Source organism: Passer montanus, unplaced genomic scaffold, assembly GCF_014805655.1.
Source record: "Passer montanus isolate IOZ18808 unplaced genomic scaffold, ASM1480565v1 scaffold52, whole genome shotgun sequence".
In the NCBI taxonomy this organism is placed as follows: Eukaryota; Metazoa; Chordata; class Aves; order Passeriformes; family Passeridae; genus Passer; species Passer montanus.
In genome coordinates, this window is record NW_024370152.1 from 4941099 (window position 1) to 4958621 (window position 17523).

A 17523-nucleotide genomic window follows, 5' to 3' on the forward strand; every position below is an offset into this window, starting at 1 on the left:
GGATGCCATTGCCCTTCTTGGCTGCCTGGCACAGCTGGCTCCTCTTCAGCCTCTGTTGACCAGCACCCCCAGGGCCTTTACCACCAATCCTGTAGTGTATGCCCATGTTGTGGATACAACTCATTGCCAATTTATTTACCCTCTCTTAAATAAGAGTTTTTTGTTGCTAAAAACAAAAAAATCAAAACAAAAGGGACATATGTGATATGTTTTTTGGAACTTTCTCATAGTTCTTAATTGATCCTTTTTCTTCACTATTAACCAGACCACATATTCCCCACATAGCTTTTGCATGCGGAAAATATCAGCATTAAATAGGTCCAGTTTTATAATGCTCATCTCAAAGAAGTGAAATCTGTGTGAAAGAATCTGTGTATTCAGGACTGCACCAACACAGGATAGCACCACCACACATCCCATCCCAGCAACAAAAACCTTTCCCACCACTCCCCAAGTTACAAACATTTATATTAACTCCTTGATAACAAGGAGTCCCTGCAGTCCAAAGGATCTCACCGCCTTGGTAGTAAATGTAGGGACATTTATTGCAAGCAAAATACAATTAAAATAATTGAATAAATCCTCACTAGATGATTATCCCAAAGGGCTGAAAGATGCTGAGGGCTGGAAGTGTCTTCAAATGCTAGCAGTAAGGAAAGAGACCCTACTGTTTTGATCCATGTCTTTCTTTCTACTCTCTGAGACCTTCCTCAGCAGTGTCAGGGCAGGATACCTATGGTACACAGCCTCACCCAAATTACTGTTCAGGAATTGAATTTGACCATACTGCAGCAACACAACAGCTCAAAAGCTCTGGCTTACTGTGGACATACCAGTTCCATGTGAGTCATCCTACAATGAGAAAAAGAAGGATTAGCAGGAGGATCTGACTCCTGAATCTGCCTGCCTACAAAACTATTTCCTATAAACCATGCTTACTGCAGCAAAGACCATTTTTTCTCTTCATATTGAACTCTCCATTTCCCCCTCACTTCTCCAGAAGAAAAGGGGGTAAAAAAAAAACCCAAAACAAAACAAAACACCAAAGCCCCCACACAGCTGTAGTTTATAGGTTAAAATCCCCAAATGAAATATGCTTGTAAAAAACCACTCTTCATAATGAATGTGAATCAAACCTGTATTATATTGGTAACAGCTGACCTTGCAGTATCAAGGTGTCCTGGGACACCAGACTTTAAGGAGCTGCACCTTCACCTATGAAAATTGCCTCAATCAATGAAGTGAATCTTCTTTTTTTTTTTCTTCTTTCTGAAGGCAGCTATGGTTTATGGCACAATGTCTCACTAGTATGAAAATTCAAATGACTGCACATATCAGGGATTATTAAATCGCACAAGTCATATTTTATTTTCCTAAGGAAGACTCTAACCCTCTCCAGTACTCCAGATAAGATTAGTACTACTGAAAATAAGAAAAAGGCTAACTCAGAGATTCTTGCCTTGGAACTGTAACATTATGGAAGGAATAACTTAAAATAATCACTGAATTGCTAATCCAAAAATTACTACCAATAACAGGTTGTATTCTTTTGCTCTTTTAACGTCTCTATAAATAGATTACAATCTGACTGGATACATTCCATCTCTGAGCTTCAGTTCATTTATGTATGGGATAGACTTTGATACGTGTGTTGTTGAGAATAGTAAGGATAACAACAGAAAGATATCTAGAATGAGGACCAGTCTCTTGGTTTTCAAGTAGGATGGGAAACCAGATGTTGTTTTTGAAATTCAGAGCACTTGCCTTTATTGATAAAGGATGATATCTCATCTGGCAGAAGAAAATCCATCACACTTTGTACAAAGGATCCTGTTCACAATTGTATCAGAGGACAGTAACACTCATGTCAGCATCTTTCTTATCCACTCTTTTGGCCACTCTTAGCAGATATATCATTATTTTGAGGTACCCAAGCTGCCCCAAAATGTCTAATGAAAGAATAGAAATGAGAAAGCAGTACCTGCACTGCTACACTGGGTAGTTCTAACAAATATTCACATTTTAATAACATGTTTTGCAGAATATAAAGACATTACTGTTGATTATTCTAAGACATAGTCAAATTCAAATGTATGAATTTAAATTCTTGGTTTGTTCTCTTTCAAAGGAGATACTGCATTGTTAGCAATGTCTTGTCACTAGGTTTAGGCAAAAGTAACTAATATGCAAATAGACACTAACTCACTAATAGCACTTGAACTACCCATAAGTTCATATTCTGATAATAAAATGAGCTAAAATAGAGAAGGGGGCAGCTCTGTATGACTGATTTTTCTGTTTCAACTGAATGTTTTCACTGGAGAACTGCAGCTCTGTGAAAGAACAGACACGCAACTATAAGCAAAAAATTATATCCTACAGGGAGAAATTTACGTTCAGAATGAAGTGTAAAACAAAAAAAAATAGCTATTTTTTTCATTAATGATGCTACTGCATGAAATTTATACATCAAACCAAAGGACAGTGTAGTGTGTTGGCCCTGGTTGGACACCGAGTGCCCACAAAAGCTGCTCTGTCGCTCCCATCCTTAGCTGCGCAGGAGAGTGAAAATATAATGAAAGGCTTGGGTGTTGAGATAAAAGCAGGGATGGGTCACTCACCAATTACCATCACAAGCAAATTGAATCAGAGAAGGATAATGAGAAATAAAACCAAAATTTTAAACGTCTTTGTCCAAGCCCTCCCTTCTTCCCCAGCTCCACTTTAGTCCCAATTCTCTACCTCCCCTTTTTTGGCACCAGAGGTGGACAGGAATGGGGGTTGTGGTCATTTCATGCAGTCTGCTGCTCCTTCTTTCTCTTCCTCTTCTCCTGCTCCAGTGTGGGATCCCTCCCACAGGAAACAGTCCTCCACTAACTTCTCCAATATAAATCCTTCCCATGGGCTGAAGTTCTTCACAAACTGCTCCAGTGTGGATCCCTTCCAGGGAGTGCCATACTTCAGGAACAGACTGTCCTAGTGCAAGTGCCCCACGGGGCCACAAGTCCTGCCAGCAGACCTGCTCCAGCCTGGGCTCTTCTCTCCATGGAGTCAAGGGTCCTACCAGGAGTCTGCTCCAGCACGAGCTTCCCGCATGGTCACATGCCCCTTGGTACATCCACCTGCTCCAGCACGGAGTCCTCCATGGCCTGCAGGTGAATCTCTTTGCTGCAGTGCGGACCCCTGCAGGCGCAGGGGCACAGCGCTGCATGATGGACAGCACCAGGGGCTGCAGGGGAATCTCAGCGCTGGTGCCTGGAGTACCTCCTCCCATCCCACCTTGGTGCTGTAGGGCTGCTGCTGTTGCGTCTTCTCACTCCTCTCCTCTGGCTGTAGCTGTGCAGCATTTTCCTTCTGCCTCACACAGGCTCTGTGGTCCCCCAACCCCTTGCCCACCAGCTGGAGCCTCTCAGTGAGCAGCAGGCTCTCCATAAGCCATGAAGCTTCTGCTTCAGGTGGACACTCTGGACTCCAGGCAGGCCATTCTCACTCTCCAGCATGCAGGACATCTGGAAGATTAGTGTCCTCTGACAGCACCAGGCTGTGCCCAGGAGATGGCAGCTGGCCTGGAGGCTGCAGGGTGTCCTGAGGGAGCAGCATAGGGCAGGGATGATGTCCAGCTGAAATCAGCTCTGTCTGGGTAAAAGATCATTCTAGCAAGAGAAGTCACAGCGACTTACTTACTCATGGCCCACTGACCCAAGAAAACCACCAGATCTGAGCATGCAGATTAATAAGTATAAGAAGCGAGGGAATCTTTTAACCAATAGAATACAGAACACTAATTAATAAGGGAATCATACAGCTTGTAGTCAATGAACATCAATTACTGTCTTTGCTAAAATTTATGAAAACAATGAAAAGTTGATACAGTCATCGTGTGGCTTTATGGGTTAGCACCCAGCACCTCTTTCTGTGCCAAACTGTAAATAAAGCAAATACCTTGACTCTGTGTGGGGCTTCTTGCACATTGGCTGGCTTCTTGCACACAGGGGGAAAGAACCCATTTTGGGAAAACAGCTTTGCTGAGGACACATTAATAAAACATGCTGATTTTCTAACCATTCTTGCCTGTGCCTGGCCCATCCTGGGAGCAAGGCAGGGGCAAACAAGGCCAGAGGTTTGAAATTCAACACTACGTGGTTGCTGTGGCCCACCAAGTCACCAATCACCACTTCACCCATGACAGCACCAAATCATAGAGGGCAAGATAAGGAAGAAACTCATGGATAAATGACCTGCTGAATTCAGGCCATCAGTCATCAACCACTAGAATTCTAAACAAAGAAAGGACAAAACAAAAGTGAAATAGGTTATTGGGTTATTGCTGAATTTGTCTTTCTCTTTTAGGTGACGTTTTTTCATGAGTTCCCAAAATTAATGTTTTTATTTTGGCTAGTGAAAAAGATAGAGTGTACAGAAACACTTTTTACTAGAACAATACTCATTTAATAACACTGTTACATCACATTGCAAATCAAGAACAACATAAAGCTACCATAGGACAGGAAAAAATGAAGTCCCAAATTCAGATAGAGAATTGTACTCAGACTCACTGGATATTATTTTAGGTTAGGCAAAAATTAATGTTACAGTAAATTATTTTACTCAGGTTGAATGACAAATTTATGCCCCAAATTACAGCCATCTGATATCTGTATGTGGGTAGACTACATACATGCAGCTGGAAAGGGACTTATCACTCATGAAAGAAAGTTTCACCCTTGAGGCCCTAGGAAGATCTGAAGGCAGTCTTCAAAGAGTTCAGCTCTTTTTCATCTCAATTCTTTCCTCAACTTACACAAAACATGACCCAAACATCTAGACAACTGTGGATTTTCTTGATGAAAATCACATACTACAATTAAAAGATCCCAAAAGGATGATGCTTATAACTGATTTGTTTATTTTATTTATATATGTTTCATATTTCAAACACGTTTCCATAAAGATGAATCTTTTTGTACAAAGCCAAAAGCAAACATCTATCACAAAGTATCTCACTTAAACCACAGACCTGATTCCCTTTTACACTCATTCTTTATAAAACACAAAGCTGATTGCACTGTTAGTGCTGTATGATGGTTCATTGAGTGAGGACTCTGTGCTTATCTATAGTTCTCTTCAGTAACCTGAAATCAGAGGTAAATCTCAGTTATTTTATTGGTACAAAGGCTAATTCTTACTCTTCATTACAAAGAGCTACTAAAAAAACTGGGAGATTTACCTTTGCCCCTATATTTAAATATGTATTTAGATAGATACAAAGTTAGGTTCCATTTTTGGTCCTTGATTCTGCAGAAGTTCATTCTTGGCAACAAAGCCTGTATTTATTTTCTTCAATTTACACTGGGCATATAAACATTAATGATAGAGAATCAATAAAAGCATTTCCTAAATTCAACACTTCAATTTTCTGGAAGAATAAAATTTGTAAAATATATATGGAAACAATACTTCCTGTATTTTTATTCCTTACCTTTATTAATTTCTATATTTTTTCACAAAGTTAGTAAAGTCCTGGCTTCTAAAGGTGAACTGAATGTCTCTTGTTTTTCTTCACAATTGAGCTTGTACCAATTTTTTGCATGCACAAAACATGAGGAAGGATACTGAACTCCCTGAATTGCTTCAAAAATAATAGAATACATCTCATAGAATCAGTCTGTGTTTTTAAGACAGAAATTTTCTGTTTATAGACTTCTGCACTTAAAATTTTAGAAACATAATGAGGTTGGACAACATAATTTCAAAGTACTACTGATTCTTTAAATCAGTTTCTACTTTTTTTTTTTTTGGTAGCAGAGAGAATTTTCAAATTTATTCTCCATTCAAATTGTAATTTTTATTGCAAACTTTGACACAGAACTTCTCTCCATATAACTGAGATATTCACATAGGAAATGGGAGTAATGCTTCCTGCCTGAACACTTCAGCAGACCTCCTTTTTTTTTTTTTTTAAGTTTTGTAAAAGAAGACAGAAGCACTATCCAGATGGCCTTCATCTCAGGTGTAGTAATCACCAAAGCTTGCCAAGCATTGTTGGGAAGCAAGTCAGGTAGGTAGAAAAGCAGTTTCATGTCACTTCTCTTGTACTTCTTTTCCTAGGCAACAGGTCTACAAATCATTTAAGAACCATACAAAGTACTTATAATTAGGTCAAACCTGACTAAAATAGAATCTTTTTACATATACATAAATATATGTAACTGAACACAGAATATTTAAATCATAACAACTAAGCACACTGAATAAAATTATGTTAATATTATGAAGTCTTTCTGGGTAAGAACTGTGTCTTTATAGGCATTCAGACATTAAGTATACAGCAGATGTCATATCACATTAAAAACATTCTAACATTGATGTTTATTATAGATTCCTGTTTTGATTAATATTTCCTCCTTGACTATTCCCCTTTTTTCTCCATTTCTCTTCTTTTTCTACTCTTTAAAGGGAATATTCCTAGTATTCCTCTGGGTAGATTCTGTGGCAAACAGTCTAACAGATTAACAACACAAACAGCCAAATCAAATGCATTGCTACCATTGCTACTTAATTATGGCTCATTTACTCCCCGTTTCTCATCTTGCATTCATTGCAGCACAGAAACCAGCCAGTCAGAAAAACAGAGACTCTTTAATACATTAGGCTCATGCATTACTTTCCCTTCCTTTTCCAATTTCAGTCTCTGTCCTTTAGAAATAACTTTGAAGCAGCAGCTTTGATGCAGATCAAAGTGAAGACTTTTGCACAAGCCTCAGAACTATTAGGTCCCCAGTGTGTCTTCTTCATTTTTGCAGATTTTTGCAGAACTTCAGTCAATGATTTTTTGCTGAAGCAAAAAGGACTCATGTTTACATGTATATTGAGAACAAGTGTGTTAATTTGCACAAACTGTTTTACACTAGAGAGTTTCACTTAATTATCCATATTCAAGCATCCACTATGGTTGTCTTCTACTTCTTCCACAGATCTCTGCATACATTTCTCTCCTATTACCATTACAGATTTGTTTACTGAATTGTGAAGTTAGTGCAATCTTCTGGAAGGTTACATTCTCCTTAACATTACCATGTACTAATGAATTGGTCTTCAAAGTCTGTAGGTTTCTGTTGCTTTAATGGATTTAGGAGGCTGCACAATGATCTTACACAGAATTTATAGCAGGAAAAAGTAGGGAAGCAAAGATAAACCATGGCAAACCATGAAAATGCATTACCATCCATGGAGACTATGATATACACAATGCATGTGTTAAGGGAGAAGAAAAAAATACAAGATTTCTTTGGAGATACTCAAGGGTGTAAGGACACAGAGCCAAAGAGGAGGCTGAGACTGTATTCTGAAGATGTCCTTATCAATTGGTCACTCAGAAATAAAGATTTTTCTGTACAACAACAACCAGCCTTGGCTTGATGTTATGCTGCCATAGGATATGCCATATTTACACAACTATTGACACTGAAGCAACCTTGGATAGTTACTGGCAAACATTTGGTTCTCTTACACAACTGCCCATGCTTAATGTTTCCACAGCAAGGGAAAGACCTTCGTTTTCATTATACTCAAATTTTTTTAAAGTACTTTCTCACGGGCAGTGTTGTCTGAAACTACAGCTTCAGCAAATTCCTGCTTAACAGAGGATATTAAGTAAGATGCCAAAACATGTCTTTGCAGAAACTTCACCTGCATGAGAGATTATGGAACAATCCACAAAGAACAAAACACTTCAATAAAGTATGGTGAAAATTTATGCATATCTGTGTTCCTCTCCACATTCCCAAAGTGCTGGGAATCTAGGCAGACATTTTTTGCTTCCTTTCACTGGTTCTCACTCTGTAGCTGAGTGTTTGCTGTGATTCAGGTCACTACTCGCAGAGAAAATTGTAGAGGTCACTACTTGCAGAGACTACTTGCAGCCTGGAAATTTCCTTCACTGCACTTCATGCAGTGCTAGCCCATCACATTTCCTTAGCTGCTCTGCCAAATAACAGACCCAATGATGCTTCTTTAATATAAAAATGCTCCATCTCAGGGCCATCCTTAACAAGCCTAGCTCACAAAAAAGCCTCTTCTGGGGTCGTACCTATCAACATGAACCTCAGTTTAAGCTAAGCCACACATGATCTAGACTCAGAGCTCATAACCTCATTGTTTGCTAGTTGTAACTAGCATGCTTCCTGTACAATTTGAGCCAATAAAAAAATGAAAAAACACCAAGTCTTTGTCATTATTTTAAAAATGTGGAAATGACATGATGTCTCAACTTCTTCCCCCTCAATGTATTCATTTTCAGCAAAACATTCACTTTATTTAGAAAGTACAACAGATTTCTTTATTCTAACCCATATTGCTTATTGCTGTTAGAAAAACACATTTTTTACCCTGACAAGTTTTATTCCAGGTAGTGTTAGGTTGTCTGTTGAAGCACACAACAGATATTGCCCACACAGTACCTCTTCAGCAAGAACATGCAGGCAATAACTTATAATAATTTGCCTGACTACGAAAGGTGTTTCTGGACACAACCAAGTTCCTCTGAAACATGTGACAATAGCTAAATCCCAAGCTGGTAACTCCATTAGAAGAAAGGTTATGTTTTAAGAATATAAAAACACCAGAAGTTAAAAAGTAGTATACAGAAAGCTAAAATCTGAGAGAAACACAGTAGTGTGCTATGTTCTGTCCTAGATCCTATATGCAAATAAACAATTGCACACACAGATTTTTCTCAGTGTTTGTTACTAACAGTTTCTAATCTAATTACTAGTTTTAAAATACTTTTAAAAAATACTTTCAGCAGGGTAATCTTTTCTATCCCACCCTGCCCCTATGATCAGCAATGGTATGGATAAATTATATGGACACAGATGAAGAGCCAGTTCCCAGATGAAGTTCCTTTGTAGCAGAGGCTCTCTGCAGCATCAGAGTGAATTGAAATTGTGACTCAAAATCTGCACTTAATAACTGTGGCTGTTCAGACCACTTTTAAAACTGGTATTTGTCACTGTCCCATATCTATCTTCACCTGTATGTATCTTAACTATTTAAATTGTGAACCGAATCTCCTGTAACACAGCAGGTTATAAATGCTCTCAGAGATACTCAAAGCCACAGGAAAACATTTGCTCCCACAAGGGTTCAGGCTGTGTCTTGGCTAGCAGCATGAAGACACAGCATGAAAAAGGCATAACTCAGCTCTTGTTAACTTCAGGGTATGATTTATGTCACTTCAGATCTCACATTAATCCTGCTTGTCAGGCTTATCTAGTTCTTTTAATCTGGTTTCACTGTCCTCCATTTCATACAGCTCTGATTATAAAACTCTTTTTTGTCCCTGCAGTTCTCAGCAGCTAATTTGTATAAATAATATATATTACTAAAGGGAAGCTTAGGGACATTAGGAAAGGCCATCTGTGATTTCAGAGTTTCTTTGCTAGATTCATTGATATCCTTCACTATGCACTGGGAAGTGTTTTATTTCCTACCACAGTATTAAGCTGTAAGACTATATTAAGTGCCCTTTGAAATGTGAAGATTATGGGGCTTTAAGGTCCAGGTTGACAGGTGTTTCTATGTTCTCTTCATAGTGATACAATTCTTGAAATTTTTTCATCTGTTCCTCCAAGATGTCTGGAGAAAACAAAGCCCACTGGAAATGTGGATTAGTAGGAATGCAAACAAGTCCCCCACAGAAGCCTTCAGAGCACATGACACGCCATGCTGGGACAGATTGACACTCATTCAGGAGTAGTTAGGACAGAGCAGTACTTTTACAAAACAACAAATACACTTGTATGACAGGTTACATGCTATCCCACTGTTATCCATTTTTGCAACTTTTTACACATTCAAGTCTTTACAGTAAATGTAGACATATTTAATCTCTCTTTAAGCTACAGACACGTGATATCCAAAGTTTCATCTGTTCTTGTCTATGTTTACTGGTTAATCTGTGTTTTAGCAAGTATTATAGTCTACTTCAAGATTCTCTTCATAGGTAGATACTCTCTTCAGCTGTAGTCCGTGGCATTCAGTACCCTGCAGGAATCACATAACAGACAGATTTTTCTCCTAATGAATACTAAAAGTGGAATGGTTAAGCCTAAAAGTGAGACTTACTGGCATGGTTTTAATGGCAGAACAATTCCAGTGAGCCCACTAAGACTGAATATCACATCGATTTACATTGTCTCGTTAAGAGTAGCCTTAGGCACTCTGTTCAAAATACAAACCTTAAAATTTATAATAAGTTCTCTGTCTTTCCTGATTAATCTTACTGAAAATTTCTAGATTTGAATAAAAATAAGAAAGTACAAAAGAGTATTTTCAAAAGGTAATATCTCTTCCTGTCTCTTTGCTAGTCCACAAGGAAAATAATTGTATGCTTTATCTCTCTGTGTTAAAGTCTTCCCAAACCCATGCTTCTAAATACTGACATAAGCTGGCCTAGATTTTGATAAATCTACAGTCGGGAGACCAGGGAAAGCACCAAGCTGCCTTGATCCTCTTCTCTGACAAATGCTGTATAAAGCCAAGCAGCTTTTGCTGCTACTATAGTGACACCTGCTGTCCCATTCTGCCTTTTTAAATTAGAAAAGCCTAAAGGGGAAAAAAAAAGAAAATTAAAAAAAAAAAAGAAAAAGAAAAAAAGTGGCAGCTTCAGAATAAGAACCATTACAATAATTCTAGCTAATTGTAAAAATATTTAAAATATTTCCCCAAAGTGCATTATGCAGTCTGGCTCCCCTACACTGTCACATTTTCGGGTGTGGTGGATTGACCCTGTCTGTGTGCTAGGTGCAAGCCAAAGTCTGAGGCAAGAGACGGGAGAGAGCAGCAGGGTAACTCACAGGAAGAAAAATATCCTTGCTGGTAGGATCCTGACCATTTTTCTGGAGAACTGATGCTCTACAGAAAATAAAAAATAATTTAAATAAATAATCAGCAATTGATGCTAAACTGGAGATTCTCCCAGAGCAGAAGCAGCAGTCTGGCTGTGCCTATCGTTCCAACGCACCGTGGCCTTGCAGTCAAGCAGCATTTCACTATGGAACAAGCAAAACTCCCTGCAGGAGCCCGCACCTCCATCCCGGGCACGGGTAAAATAAAAAATAATTTAAATAAATAAATAACCAGCAATTGATGCTAAACTGGAGATTCTCCCAGAGCAGAAGCAGCAGTCTGGCTGTGCCTATCGTTCCAACGCACCGTGGCCTTGCAGTCAAGCAGCATTTCACTATGGAACAAGCAAAACTCCCTGCAGGAGCCCGCACCTCCATCCCGGGCACGGGTGTACGGCTCCACAGGGCCGGTGTGGATCCCGGTGCCGGCGCTGGCACCAGCGGCTCTACACAGAACGACATCAAGGCTCGGCAGGCAGTGACGGGCCCCTGCCCAGTGCCCAGCTCGGGCCCCTCGCTGCCTCCTGCCCGGGCCGGCCCGGCACGGAGCCCTGCCCCACACGCCTCTGATGCCTTAAATTTTAGCTTTCATATTTTTCAGATTCTGTACTGCCGAAGTGTGTGACTCCGCACTTCATATCAAGTGTTAGTTCTCTTCAGTTAGTTAGTTAGTTTAGTTAGACAAAATAATCCTTTTCCAGCCTGAGAACCAAGGACGCCGTTGCAGCTTCAGGCCCAAAAAATATCAATGATGAATTGAAGACAGCAAAGCAGGAGGATGGGACTTCATAATGTAAATAGACCAAAAATTATAAAAGTGTGAAAACTCTTGACCGGTTGTCCACCTTGCGTCCACCTTGGGCAGAGCCTGGGCCAGGCTCTTGTGCTACCGAAGGTGTATCCTTTTAAGGCCTTTTAATAAATCCTAACTTTGTCCCTTTTACTATGTCTAGCCTCTGTTCTAGGCCAGCCTCTCAAGGCATCACCTCCAGCCTCTGCCAGAAAGCTCATGGCTTCAGGAGTGGAGAGCTCCTGTAGCCTGGCAAAGGCATGTCGTGCCGGGGCACCGCATGTGGCTGGGCTCTTGCCCAGGGGCTGAGCAGGAGGTAGAGCCTTTGGCACTTGTGGATGCCCCCAGGTCCCAACACAGGGACCCAACACAGGCTCTTGCCTCAACACAGCTTGCTCACTAGCACACCACCAGCAGCAGATTCCCTGCGTGGGCACCTACCAGAGTCACCTATCTGGCAGTTTTTACAAATGCATTCCTTGCCCATCCAGCAACAGAGATCCTGCAGACAGAAATGTGGACATACAGACTTGAGGTAACTGTCAGCTTATTCTGTAATGTGAGCTCTTGAAGAAGTTAATGACAGTAAGCTGGAAAGTGCATGATTTTTCTGGATTTCCTCCAATGGGACTCAAGGAGATGTTTGATTCATACAAAGCCCAACATATGTTCTTGTACCCTTAATGAAGTGAGTTCACCATTCTCAGCACAATACAGAACGGAATGAATGGCAAGGGCTAATAAGATAAATAATGTCCTGGGGCAAATGATCCAACACCAGAAGGACTAAGTCTTAAATTCCAGCTATTTGAGATACCACTGAAAACTTACTAACCCAAAATCAAAAGAAATGTTTTGCTGTTCTGGAAAACTTAACAAATTAAATTTTAGTTCAGTATCTCTTCTGAACACAGAATAAAGACTGGTAAGCCTTAATCTGAGGTGAAATTTTAGTGCAATAAAAATTTTAATCACTGAAAAAAGCCCCACAGCAAGTAGGAAATTGAATCCAAATAATGACTGGCTTGTTACAGCACAAAACCCTGTATCAAGAGGATTGTGACATTTGCCCTCATGGACATATCCCACCAAGAGATGTGTTAACAAGTCCATCATCTGCACTGATGTGTTATATGTTATCTCTGTAGACAGCTGGCAACACAGAAATCATGGACTTAACAGAACCTATGTATAAATTGTCATATGCAGAGGCAACCATAAATGTTAGCAGTTTTGTGTCAATGAAGAAGGCTAGACTGGGCAAATACATAGCCAGTTAAAAGAAAAGTCTTTAAGAACAAGGACCCATGTGAAAAGCAGCTATTTATGTAATTTATATATGTCACCTTTACTGACCATATCTATATATATTCACTTTTACTGAAGTGAAGGGGAAAACCCCACTAGCTTCCAAACCATTTCTCTTATAGTAGAACCAGCAAATCAATCTTTCTGTATCCAAACATCGAAACCCTATTAGTGAGTAAGTGGAAATTAGGACTTTTCACAATCCAGGGTTATGCTTGTAGGTACTGCTGCAAACTCTGAGTCTGTTGTTAGCAATAAGCTAGAATTTTATACTAGTTCTGGGGCTTTTTGTTGTTTGTTGTGTTTTGTTTTGTTTTGTTTTTTCCTAATTCTTTAAATAAATACTTCAAAAGACCTTCAGACTGTTACATTAAGTTTTTCCTTCCACAATGTTCAAACCTATCTGGATCTGGGAGAGGAGGTGAACCAAGCAGAGTTGAAAATGCTTGCTGTCTCACTTTGTATCTCAGTGGAGGCAGCAGATTCAATCACTACATGTGACCATTATGTTACCACTCAGAAACTTTTTCTTCTGTGCTTATGGAGCCTCTTCTCTAAATCCACACCCACAAGCTGGCAATGTGTGACTTGCCTTGGACAGCATTAGGTCTGAAAGTTCTGTTAAGCACAAAATGGTACTTCTTTTTTAAGAAGCAAAGTGAATAAACATCCTGCAAGTCAGGGGGAATGTTTGGTGTAATACATGCCTGAGGCAATATGTTCCTATGTCTTTATTCGCCCTCTTGCAATACCACAGGTTTTCCATTTGCCATCTCATAGGCAATCACATAGCAGGTTTGTCTCCTGCAGCAATTTTGAAGGCATCAAATAAAGGAAAAATTTCTGTCTAGGTATCTCAGTTGTGGAACAATTATTCAGAAGAGATAAGGAAATTCAAAGTCTGATGGTCAAACGCCTCTCTTTAAGAAAGCATTACCAGTGATACAAACATGAATTTCCATTCTTAAATATTTACCAATTTTCTTATGCAAGCACCCAAACAATATAAACATAAAACTAGAATTTCACTTGCCATTGGAATGCCAGAAGCTCCGGAGTTCAGAGCAGACCCTTGTAAACCAAATAGCGCAGCCCAGTATATCAACAAACACTTCTCATAATTTTCCATTCTTTTAGTGCAATATATTTAGACTTTCTGGTGTAAAATTGTTACTTGTGACCAATATTCATCCCCCAGAAAGAAAGCACCCACCTGTTATTTAAAATTGGAGTAACAGGAGGACTTAGGCATCTCCAACCTGCTGAAATCAATGTTGTTCAGTTGCTATACACTCTTGTGAGTCTGACCTTCATCTCATTTTTCCTTTCATCCAAAGCTGACTGTGAAATTTAAGGAATTTCAAAGGAATAAAGAAGTGAAAGACTGATCTGGATGACAGTGGAAGAACTTGATCTCTACAGAAAATCAGAAGTCTTGGGCATTCCAGGGGAGTTAGAAAAACCAGGGCTGACCTGGTAGGTACTAACACTTGTTAGCTTGTCTGCCATACAACAGCATGCTTGATATGGAAATTTTATGAAAAGTGGTGCCAGATGTGGATATTCTTATGCTAAGCAACCTACTCATCCTACTCCTTTCTTATTGTCAGCTCCAGGAGAGTCAAATCTTTATAAGCGAAAACAGCTTAACACAGAAAAAAGTTCTATTCAAAAAAGTATCCATTTTTCTGCATACTCTTCAAGAGGAAGACAAGAAATAGGAGTCACCTCATAGGCCAGCTCATTGAAATTGAAATATATGCCAGACACTTATAATTAGCATACTAAATAATTAGCATACTAAACATCTGATTCTTAGGTATTCTCGGGGTTGCATTAATTGTACTGAGAGCAACAACAAGGTTGTGTCAAGCAACAACAAAGTACAAATCAGAGCTGAGTACAGTAAAGGTGTCAGAGTATACAATCAGGGCTTCAGTGCTTACCCTTCATGCTGCAGGCAGAAAGCCTACACTAGTCAAAACTTCTGCTCCATGCTCCTCACCTTCTCTGTCAGTGTATGACACCCAGTGCATCTCAACACAGTGCTACCATCTTACAGAATTAACATGCAGAATAAGGAAAGCTGTGCAGCAAGAGAGAACTGCTAAGAAACCAAGAAAACAGTCTTTGTGGAAGGCTTAACAACAGAACTTACAATCTGGAGCCCCAGAATCTGTCAGGATTAGTGCCCAAGCTGCAGCAGCAGGATACCTGCAACATCAGTTCTGCCAACAACCTTGCTTGAGCCATGGGAAGGTACAGCTATTCTTTTAATCTATAAATTAAATGTTAAGAAAACATGATCATTTATATATTGGAATTATATAAAAACAGTAAGAATACAGGTAAAGAATAAAATCACTCACAGATTTTTTTTAATGCCAAAGTTGTAGTCATAAGTTAGTGTAATTCATCAAAAGTGATACCAAAACAGTGGAAAGGAAAGATGATGGCAAGTCTTCCACCTTCTCTGTATTTCTGCAGGAAATGCAGTTTTACATTCATAGTTCTGTGCACAACTCCATAAGTAAAAGAAAAACTGAATAGGTTTAGACTACCTAAGATGACAAAAGAGTTCCTTGATTTACTGAAGTAAGGGAGGAAAATCTTTTATGTCTGTAGCAAAAAAGAGCCTATTCAGAGGGGTTGTTTTTAAATTAGGCTCTGATATTTAATCAAATTATAAATCAATTTTCGTACTTTGTGAATAGGGACACCCACAGTTTGATGAAGCCACCCAAGATCTAGGAAGAGAACCAACCCTCCATGTCTCAGCTTTTGTAGTTTCCAGCTGTGGCTGTGGCTTGAAGGGTGATGCACAGCACTGCTGGTCATTTTCTCTCTTTTGTCCATGTCAGAAATGTAATGTTTTCAGGGTTTCTATGGGTTTTTTTGTTTGTCTTTTTTGGGCTTTTTTGGAGTTTTGTGTGTGTTTATGTAACGGGTTTTGTTGGTTTAGGATTTGGTTTGGTTTAGGATTTGTTTGGTTTTTTGATTTGGTTGTTTGTTGTTTTAATTTTTTCGGTTTTAAAGAAATCCTGAAAATCTTAGTGAAAACCAAAATTTCTGAAATGTTCTTTTTAATTGTTTTGCTCCTACATAAACATTCCTATTAGTATCTTATGCAGAAATATCCATTTCCATTTTTGTCAGGAAAAAAAGTGAACAGTAACGTTTTTTAAGAAGTTATAATGAATTTCTTAGGACTTCAGGGTATTTCCTGTACAAGCTGAAACTGGTAAATGACTGCCAAGTTCCTCTTTTCCTGATTTCACAGACTGTTCTCTTTGTGCGTCTCCAGTCTTGATGGCCATTAGCATTTTCCCTTCCTGACATTTTTACACAGAAACTCTGTATTACTTCTGGATCCCTCCTGCGCAGCCAGGGTGTCTGATAAAATAGCCTAAATCTTGAGATGCAATGATTAAAAAATACAGGGTAGTTAGACAAAGAGAGCCTTTGATCTCTTGCTCTACCTGTGCCTACCAAAGTGCTTTACTGTGCCAGTAGATTGTCAAGTGACTTACTAAGAATTGCTTCAGTGTTGCAGCAAAAACAAATAAATGCACAAAAGTAACCAGTGTTTCTATAGCAGGTACTTTTACAGTAGGGTTTCTGTCCCTTAGGATTGGAAAAATATTTAAAACCCTTTTTAGCTAGGAAAAATTCACTTCCATAATACAATAAGGACTGGAAAAACAATTAAAAGTTACCGTAAGAAGGAGGGTGGACAAGATTAAAAAAAAAAGTCAGCTAGATATTCAACATTGAAATATCAACACAATATAGATCTTTTCAGTCAATCAAAACATGGCGATTTTGAAGGTGCTAAAAAGACATGTATGGAAGTATAGACAGAGATGTCAAATTGCTGAGCTATAGGGGAGGCTAAGAATAGAGACCAGCACAATGGCTGGGAAATGCAGTACTGAGCAGACACTGCATTTCCTGACCTCATGTTCTCACAAAAATTCTGCAGTGCCTGTCAGTACCTAGAAATGTAATTATGGATAGGAAAACACTTTATTTTTTCTGGGAATCTGAATCACACATTATTCAGTCAGCAGTATTTCAAAGACTAGCTTGAGAAAAATTACTACTGAGAAGTAGTGATCCTCCTACAGCATTGATGAAGTTAGTACAGCTTTTGGAGAAAGAGAAACAAAATGGATATTTTCTGCAAGCCATCTGAGCTTTTAGCATGATAATTACAGGAAATATTTTCTGTAAACAGCAATATATTCAGATTAGGAAAGTTCTAATCAACAAAATTACTATGTTTTGATTTTGGTATAAAGAAGTAAATATTATAAAGGATTCATCGTGGGTGATGAGACCCTCCCTTGAAAGCACTGCCTCAATTTTATCCAGCCTGTCAAAAGAAGTGTTTTCTCTGGGCTCCTTAAATGTCTATGTGACATTATGAATGACTTCACTGCAGCTTATTCCCTAAATACCAGGAAACCCTAGCACAAGGTGGCCTGAAACATACAGAACCATGTTTCTTTATGGGAC